This window comes from Siphateles boraxobius, unplaced genomic scaffold (genome assembly GCF_051911475.1).
Source record: "Siphateles boraxobius isolate OS27281-9 unplaced genomic scaffold, OSU_SipBor_1 15, whole genome shotgun sequence".
NCBI classification, from domain to species: Eukaryota; Metazoa; Chordata; class Actinopteri; order Cypriniformes; family Leuciscidae; genus Siphateles; species Siphateles boraxobius.
In genome coordinates, this window is record NW_027508755.1 from 389,366 (window position 1) to 397,500 (window position 8,135).

Here is an 8,135-nt window from a genome sequence, read left to right on the forward strand (position 1 = left end):
CATATTAATAAAGCTATTGCTACAGCACATAGTTTGCCCTATACTGTACCTTAATGGACAGTCAGGAGGAGCCGCTATACTGAGTAGGCTATAAAATTAGAATAAAGAATTCTAAAGAAAACTAGAATAATTAAGTATTTCTGTAATTATTTCTCTTTTCTCTTGCCTCCTCGACATTCTCTCTGCATTCACTATCTACCTTTTTAAAGAACATAAAATCAATAAATTAAAAAAAGCTTTGTAAACATGTTTGTGAGGGATGGTGGCTTGTGTTCGTGAATGACAGCGAGGGGCGTGGCTTGTACTCATGACTGGCGACGAGGGGCGTGGCTTGTCAGTGACTGCCAGTTAGGGGCGTGGTCTGTGCGCGTGACTGACAGTGAGGGGCGTGGCCTGTTCTGCGCTGATTGATTGAATCAAACAGCTGAGAACGCGCGTGTGATTATGAAGACAGAGGGAAAGCAGCAGATGCAGTGAAAGAAACAGCAGCACATGAAAAACATTAACCGATGAAGAAGAAAGCCTCTGCGGATAACAGATGAAACACGACTAATGTGTGTGTGTGTGTTGAAGGCGATGATGGTGTGATGAAGAACGAGGACGCCTGACATTTTCGTTTCTCTGTGTCAACTGATGAACTCCGTGCCAGAGGCTGAAAGGGAATACGCGTTTTCTCACGGTTTTTATTTACAGCGCATTTTATATGTTGATGTTTGACCTCGTTTATTAATCGCCAGACTACACTGAAGACTATAGGGGATATAGCCATTTTAGAGAGCTCGAAGAGGAGTAATTGTGCGACCCTTCGCTGTGTGAATCAGCTGCAGGAGCCGAGATGTGACATTTCTCACACGCGTATTTAAACATCGCTCATAGCGGACGCTTTTATCGAGAAAGGTACGTGTACAGATCAGATATACTATAATAATCATATATATATTGAAATTACAAGAGCTGTTTTCTGGCTGGTCTCATCAAATGTCGTTGCTTATTTTGATTCGAATATCATGTGTGTATTTTATTTATTTATTTATTTATTTATCTAGCTATATATGAAATCAAATCGTTCAAACATTAACGTTTCATTAGTCGTTTTAATGTATTTGTTGATGCAAAAAATACATAACGATTCATAAGAATGCCTCTGTGGAATAGGGGTGTATAAATATGAAGAAATAATCATCACACTGGAGATGATTTCCCCTGACAGACATGCCATATAAGAATGATTATTTTTCTGCATTAATAAATAGTGTATGCGGTTATACGGCAGTATTATCATATCGCCTAATGCGATGATGCGTGGTTATGTGACATGAGGAAAATGGGATCTGAGATCTAAAGCAAACTCAGGAGGAGAAGAGGATTGAACATTTTAAATATTATTACCTAAATTAATTAGCATGTGTCCATGCATTAAAAACTAGTCACGTATTAATGTTATAGGCTAGCTGATAGGTATTCATGAATGCTTTCCAGCTTCTGCTAACCACTGAAAGAGCTTGTGTGATTTTGGGGTGTTTCTCTCTCTCTCTTTCTGCATTTCATTTGAGCATCCATGTTTCTAGTGTGCATCTGAAGATTTATCATCATCCTGAGCTTAAAAACTTCCCTCTGCAGGCGATGGACCCTTTTCTAAGTTGATCACATTAAACCTGCATCTGTGGTTCAGCTCTGACTGATTCCCCTTCGACTACAACTACACACAACATCTCTACACACCCTTATTATAGCAGACATGCGCATCTAAAAATAAATCTCAACATTTAGAAATGTATATACAGAAATAAGCCTGGAATATCTGTTGCAGACTGGTTTATTATTCTTAACAATTTTGCACAATCCAGAAAACAGGAATAATTTAAACTATTGTGTATGAATTTTGGTTTATTTGGTTGCATGTCACAGTGTTTATGATCTAATCTGCTAGTGCTGGGCAGAAAACCGCTTTTCATCTTGCATACTGTATGTATTTTTAAAATCTCCATGCCATAGCTATAATAATTGCTGTTTTTTAAAAATGGTTTAATTTAACAATTTAGGGTATTTATTTTTTTAAATAATGTTTACATGAAAATGCTAAGAAACAACATGTAGCTTATTCATAAAAAGCTACAATTAATATTGTTCTGCCTCGTATGCCACATTAGTTTTCAATGGCACGTTATTACAAATCCTCAAAAGTGCTTTAAAGTGAGTTTTTGAGTAAAAGCATCTACACATTATATGTATATTTTTCATGTAAGGTCCTAAGAAAATGTTTTGTTTTGAAAAGGAAGCAATGTTAAAGCTGTTGGCATATCTATATTCTGTTTTTATGGCATCTTAAAAATGGTTTACATTCTGCATGCTTCATATATTGTCTTTTTTATTTAATTTTTTTATTCATTCTACATGCAGTACACAAAATACGAACAAGTTAAACAATACAAATATGGAAACACATACATATGCGTGACCATGAGATACACATACACCAGTATACCACACATTGCTGGGTAAAAAACCCATCACAAATAAACATGTCTACACAAAAACAACAAATACACTTAACTCTAAACTCACAGTAAACATTTATCTCATTTATAGTTTCATGATCATCCATCCAGGAACAGGGCTCCATATTTTTCCATTTTTGTGAGCCAAGCAAACCTGATATGACATTACAAACCATTACAGACGTATATAAAAGCATAAAAAAATACTGTTACAGGTTTTTGGTCTTACCGCCCAGCACTAACTATCACTGTAGAAAGTTACAGGTGCATATTATTTGCCTAGTAACGTTTGTGAATGACATCACTGACGTTTTAATGTCGCTGACATCTAAAAATGTAAAAAAATAAACTTTCCAGTTTTTTTAAATGTAATCTGTGCATAAAATGCATGATATAAAAGCGAAACAACCACTGATCTATATGACGCCGCCACGCTGGTATTCCCACACATTATATTGATCAATGGGAAATCTTCTGATTTGAATGAGAAAACATTACATTATGAGTCTGTGTTTATGTCTGAAGTCTCTCTGTATATTCAATGCAAACATCCTGAGCATGTAAATGGTTGTTTGACCTCCTGAGAGCCAGGAATAGACTTCTGTCCTCTGTAGTGACATTATATTTCAGGGGGTTTCTCTGACGCTGTACATGTCACAGTTTTAAGAGCACATTCAGGGCTAGTCAGAGACGCCACATGTTTGGATGATTCACCAGGAAAACAACCTCTCCTCGGTCTTTAAAAATGACTGACACTAATTTAGTGATCAGATGTAGCAATCTTATGGAAATATGATAATATATTGTTATAATTATCATTTAAATCGGAATACTTTTCAAATTGTATTTCATAAATCAACATCTCAGGAAACCGTTATGGGCTTTCAAATTAAAATATGACGTTCTGTTACAGAACAGGGCATTGATTTCATACACGTCCACGGTAGAGACACCAGGACTTACAGCAGTTCATCAGGCATTCTGGGAAACACAGACACAAGAAGTGAATAGGGAAAGAATTTATACATCTATATCCCTATGAAATATTAGATATTATTATTAAAATGTTGCCAATTATTACTCCCATTTTTGCACTTCTTTTTTCATTACATGTTGCCCCATGAACACATTAATATGCAAATTAGATACTGTGTATAGATAGGCTACATTGTATTAAATGGGAAAACACATTTATCGCCATTTTACCCACATATTGCAGAAAGTAAAATGGTGCATCAATTCATTCCATTATATCTTTCATAACACAGTTGAGAATCATCTTTATACAAAGTTTGGTTAAAAAAATCCTGAAACCTAAAAATTGAATGGGAAAAAAAACCTCATTATTTTTGCCTATACATGTCATTTTGTGTCAACTGAGTCCTGGTGTCACTACATACAGCATAACATATCTATAACATTTAATTTTTCAAAAATGTTTTTTTTTACTATTTGTTTATGTTCTAAACAATGTGATGACGTGATAAAATACTAAATTACCCCTGCTTATTTAAAAGTTACGTTCATATTCGAACATCAGATTGGAGACCATAACATGTATTACAAATCTCCTAATGCTCGTTCTGGAGTGAAGGAATGCAGAAATAAGCTTTACAGAGCAACAGATTCACTGAGCTGGGGTGATTGTGTTGTGTTGTACAGTATTATACAGTAACTGTGAATGATTCATCTATCATTTCATTTACAGCATGAACTGTATTGTGAAGCAGTTAAGAAAAAACGGTTAAATATTTTAATTCAGCAAAAATTACCTATAACATGGAGCGAGATGATACATGATAATTTTTTTTAAATACAATACAGTGCAATATAGCAACAAAGGCTTGTATTGTAATATTTATTGTTTATTTGAATCAGTTTCTGCTAATAATCTCAGTTGTTCATGTTTAATATTTCCTTGCGTAATCACGAGCATTCGTACATCAATTACGTAAGTCGTCAGTTTGCAGCGGATACAACCACCTTAAGGATAGTTCACCCAAAACTGAAGATTAGCCCAGGATTAACTCTCCATCATGTCATCCTAGTGTATATGACTTTCTGCTTTCAGACAAACACAGAGTTATATTAATAAATTTCCTTGCTCTTCCGAGCTTTATAATGGCTGTGAATGGTACCAAAAAAGCACATCCATCCATCATAAAAGCTAATAAAGGCCTTCTGGAGTAAAGCCATGCGGGGCTTTTTTTGTGATCAACTTTAATTGTCTTTAGATGACATCCATTCAAACAAACAGACAGGGAAATGGGGGGCAACACAACAGACATATAATCTATAATTTAACAATCTGAAAGAAAAGGGGAAGGGGAAAAAAGGTTGTATATGGTCATCCCTTTATTTAATCCAATATGTTGTAAGAAAAACATTGCAAGCCATGTGTTTTTGTAATTAAAATATCCATATGTATAACTTTATGAACCATAATCACGATTGAACATAACTCTGATTGTGTTTGGCTGTAAGAAGAAAGACATATACACCTAGGATGGAGTCTGAGTAAATTATGAGAATTAAAACATTTGGGTGAACTATCCCTTTCATGATCTCTATATATCTCTTGAAAAGACCTTACACATTATAGACAACGCCTGAAGTAAATTAAAAAGGAGTTCTGTTGAGTCTTGGGTCGAGGTTCAGTCAGTAATGTGTCTGAGGATCGGGACTCTCCAAGTGCTTCTCCTTCACATCGCAGTATAACCAGTCATATATGTATATTTAGATCAGTAAACATGGCAGCGATCTATAAGTGTTCACGGGACCGTTCACACGGGCATGAGATTATGAAGTTAACAGTGCTCAGCTGTTTCCCATTCCAGTTTGTTTATGTCGAGTAGCCTTGATTTAATATGGAAAGCTTTGTTTGAACATCTGTACTGCCCGATACGGGTCACTTCTCTGAGTATGATGTGCACTTCACTGTCTTCAGCACATTAATAATGCTTTTATCAACAGTGTCAGTCGCTTTTGCTGGAGATCGATCAGTGGGATCATGTTGCTCCGGGATGCTGGTGTGAACGGGCCCTGAACCCAAACTAGAGTAAGGGAAGGGAACACACTTGCTGTAGTTAATCGAGCCACATCATTGACGAGATACGCAAATGAGCGATAGAAACCCAGTCGGGTCACAGGAGACTGTCCATGATTCCCACACCTAAATTTGCCTCTGGCCTGGGTGAACCCAAGCGGTGACTGGGCAAAATAATCACACCCTTTCAATATCTGACCCAGAATCGGGGTTGGGTCGCGATGAGCACATTATGAGCATACAGGAATCGTCAGTGAATTAAAGTTTGTGCGTCACCAGACATGTAAGAAGCCCTTTTGAGCCACTGGACGGGTTAATGTTTTGCTGGGTTAAGGGTTAGGTCAAACTGTTTTAATAAAGAATAAATAATAGCTGTAATTGTAGACTTTTAGTATGAATAGGGATTTGGTAAGCGAGCCATTCTTGTTCAAAGACATTTTCTTGCTAATAATGGAGAAATACTGTAATGTAATGTAAAGTCTCAAAAACATGGTTTGAAATCACCTGTTTCCTGGTATATTTTTTTGTTGATATGAGAAATCGGGTACATTAGCAATATAGCGAGTGTATGGTGTATATATCGATGTTTTGATGAACTATATGCCTTTCCTTTCTCCACTGACGTTCTGAGACGGGAACATGGTTTGTGTAACATTAGCAAGTCAGGTCACATTTATTTATATAGTGCTTTTTACAATACAGATTGTTTCAAAGCAGCTTTACAGAGATAACAGGAAAATAATGCAAAACAGTTTGTTTCCAGAAGGAAATAGCTGTTTGATAACATAGTCAAGCAAAAGGCTAATCATATTAATTATCGTTATGTGTCTGACGTTGTAGAGAGTGATAGAAAAACGCATTACCATTCTGATACATCGACTTATATACGAGCCTGTGTAACTTTTCATCTTCTTCTGAATCAGTTTCTGGCTCAAACATATGTGACCCGTACTGGCAAAGTGAGTCGCAATGAGCAAACTATTGTTATTTTTACATTCTCTATTTAAAAAACCTCATGATGTATGATTTATTTGAACACAATAAATGACTGACCTACACCAGTTTGAAGTCGATCGAGTCAGCATTATAAACTTTGAGGAAAATCAAGTTAAAGTTTTCTGAAGGTTTTGAAATAATCACCTTGCAACCATCCCTTAAAATCCCTGGTAACCAACATACACCAAATCAAAAACAAAAAACTTTTTTTTCCATCATACCACAATTGTGTGCTTAACACCAGACAGCCTATCCTCAGACCTACTGTACCGCACGGATCTAATATAATGTTACGCATCAGAGGTTTCCCCCAACAGTTAAACGTTCACATATGAAATAACAGACGATGTTTGCGTGAATAATTACCATGACAGATATTTTGAATTGCTGTATTTCTTTGTAGGTCCACGTGTGTAAATCGGGATCACGCGTGTGTGAGAGTCTTTGTGCGCACTGGGCTGTCAATCTTCCTCTATAATAGCCTACTATTCGAATTCCATTCCTTATTTTATGTAATATTCGAATAATATTCGAATATTAAATGCTCAAATTCATCCTATTATTAATATTTACGACATTACACAGGCTTTTGGATCGCCAATGCCACTACAGCATGTGGTTGTTGTTACACGTTCTGTCCACTAGAGGTAATGTATCTAACATTACAATAAACATTTAGAAACAGGCGATCGCTTTCTTATTAACAATAAAACAGCGGATCAAACTTAAAGACTTTAATTTGTCAACTTTAATGGACATTTTTTTAAATAAATTAAAAAACAATGGGTGCTGAGACTGCATCAATAACTGCACAGCATTTTTGTGCGGCTAGGAACCGTGTACCCTGGCTCAAGCTTGTGAATAAAATCTTTAAATCCAGACCCCTGCGTGATGTTGATCGGTCTCATATCTTCACAGATATGATGAGGATGATATGATTTGATGAGGTGAGACGCAGAAAAGAAGTAATTCTTGCCTGTTTTAGCGGCGGTTCCTCGGACAGATCGCCTAGCTTGTCAGGGTGTAACGTTGTCAGGTTGCCCTCAGGTTATAGTTGAGGAGGGATATTTCACTCGGATTTTGCATATTCTGCATATTGCCACTTCTTTATTTGTAATTTTTCCATTTATGGTTTGAAATCCGAACCCCTTCCACACATCGCTTCTCAAATTATCAGGAGTGGTGATCTCCGTTTCCGTGGAGACATCGCTCTCCGCCATTTCTGACAGCATTGTTATGATGATACAGCGTGGATAACGTGCACAATTGTGTTACGATTCAAAAACTTTATTGTTCATCAGACGAAACAAAAGCATTTCATTTTCACATGCGTGTAAGCCAAAGTGGCGAGAAAGACAAGATTGCATATAAAAAAATATAAATGCATAAAAAAGCAATATTCGAAGAGTAACTTCAGCATTCGACTAGTATTGATTTTTTTAATATTCAAATTATATTCGAATTTCGGAATTTGTTCCATAAGCCCTAGTGCGCACGCTTCGTCTCTGTCAGTCAGCGCGAGTTACGTCATTATTCATGGACAAGGGAAAAGTGCTCCTCTCAGAAAACGTACAAATAAAGATCATTTTAGATGT

General features: G+C 36.3%; 1 protein-coding gene across 2 annotated transcripts in view; it reads left to right on the forward strand.

Annotated features, from left to right (window-relative positions):
* The first annotated feature begins 375 nt into the window (after nt 1–375).
* The window catches only part of gprc5ba (G protein-coupled receptor, class C, group 5, member Ba), a 42,900-nt gene continuing 35,140 nt past the window's right edge, over nt 376–8,135 (forward strand). For both annotated transcript variants that reach the window (XR_013203918.1, XM_077230588.1), the window contains exon 1: nt 376–897. The gene's annotated coding sequence lies outside the window, so the exon portion shown is untranslated. The remainder of the gene's footprint in view (nt 898–8,135) is intronic.